Genomic DNA, 1,720 nt, shown 5'->3' with positions numbered 1-1,720 from the left:
CCCTTTAATTTCCTGGAAAATGCCCACATCACTTTCTTCCTTAATAATGCTTGCTTAAATATCATTAAAGAATATTTATTGAGATTCATAGTCTGTTTTTCTTCTCTGTACAAGTGTCAGACATTTACAAAGCAGAGGTAAATGCAAAACGAAACCACGAACAAAGCAATTCAACATGTTGTCATGCTTCTAACTCTGTTTGTGCAATGTTTTGTTTTACGAGTCATTATTTATGTAAATTTTTAACTGTATCCTTTCTGGAGAGGTATCATTGTCTTGCTTAGTTTGAGGCTGCCAGCAGCCAAACTTCCTGCTGTAAAAACAAAACAAAACAAAACACTGTCAAAGCAACACAGGCATTCAAAACAGATGTGCATGTCCTCTATAAAGAAAACTTCAAAGCTGTGTGTCTGGGGGATCCTCTAAGAGCCAACATAGAAACCGGGATGCAGGGGGTTGATTTGGGAAATGATCTCAGGAAGGTCAAGTGAGAAAGTGGGAAGCATGAGACAAGGAACGGAGAAAAGCAAGCAAAAAGTATGCTAATGTGGAGAATGGACAACTGGGGCTTCAGCCTAACGGGGACCTTCTGGGAGATGGGGGGCCACACCTCAGGTCACTGAAGCACAGGACAGGAAAGCTGGAGCATTTATCCACCAACTCCCATCTCCCACTGGTGAGACTGGCCCCTGGAGTGTGGACTCCCCACATTTTTGCAGGTGCTCCTGCCAGGGCAGGGCAAGGTCTGATGGTGCCGGATAAGGACCTCCAGCAGTAAAGAGAGATGCAGGCCTCAAGGTGGGAAGGTGTCAGCGCTGTGGAGCCCACAATCACAGGTGAACGCAGGTGGGCCGCGGGGATATAGGACAAGACATCAACAGCCTCTGCCACATCTCTACAGGGAGGTACACAAAACCCCTGAATAAAAGGAGATTTGTATTATTTCCTTGGATACAGGTGCAAAGGTGTCAATTATTCATAGATTTATTCATAAATGGAATGTCATTCCAATGAAAATCCCAACAATGAGTTTCTTGGAATTCAACAAAATTATAAGACGAATCCCGGAGGAGAAGTGAGCAAGGATGTCAGAGTATTCTCAAGTAAAGAGGAGGTAATGGGGGCCATAATCCTACCAGACATTGCAGCGTATTCTATTTATCAGCCTTGTGGATTAGTAGTATTTGGGTTTAATAGAGCATGGTGGGAAACGCTTCCCTCCCTCTCACACACTCCCCCAGTTGTAGCAACTTAAATTGCATGATAATGTCTTATGTACAATCTATATAATAAGAAGGTTGCTTGTACACACCGAGGGCTGAGTGGGGGTGGCAGCTAGCTGCTCGCTGGTCATGAGAAAAATTACCAAGGCCTCGGGAACTGCCTGCAGAGACACAGGAAGGCTCCAGTTTCCAGAACAATAGAACAAGTCAGAAGCTAAGCCTGGGGGTGGAAGACAAAGAAGGACTGAAAAAAATCACAGACCCAGAAGAGAGCAGGAGGAGAAGGACCCAAGTGAGGCAAAGGGTCTGGGAGACACCTAACTTTGTTTTGGGTAGACAGGTACCTCAGACATGGTGGATGGAAACAGAAAAGAAAAAAATCAGGAGGAACGCAGAAGGGGAAAAGCAAAGCAGCCATGAGTGAATGGGAGAGGTAGCTACACCCAGAATATAATTTAATTAGGTTTACTGGGCACCCACCATTTGCAGGGCACCAA

Source organism: Choloepus didactylus, chromosome 19 (genome assembly GCF_015220235.1).
Source record: "Choloepus didactylus isolate mChoDid1 chromosome 19, mChoDid1.pri, whole genome shotgun sequence".
Classification (NCBI taxonomy): Eukaryota; Metazoa; Chordata; class Mammalia; order Pilosa; family Megalonychidae; genus Choloepus; species Choloepus didactylus.
This window is presented reverse-complemented; position numbering follows the sequence as displayed.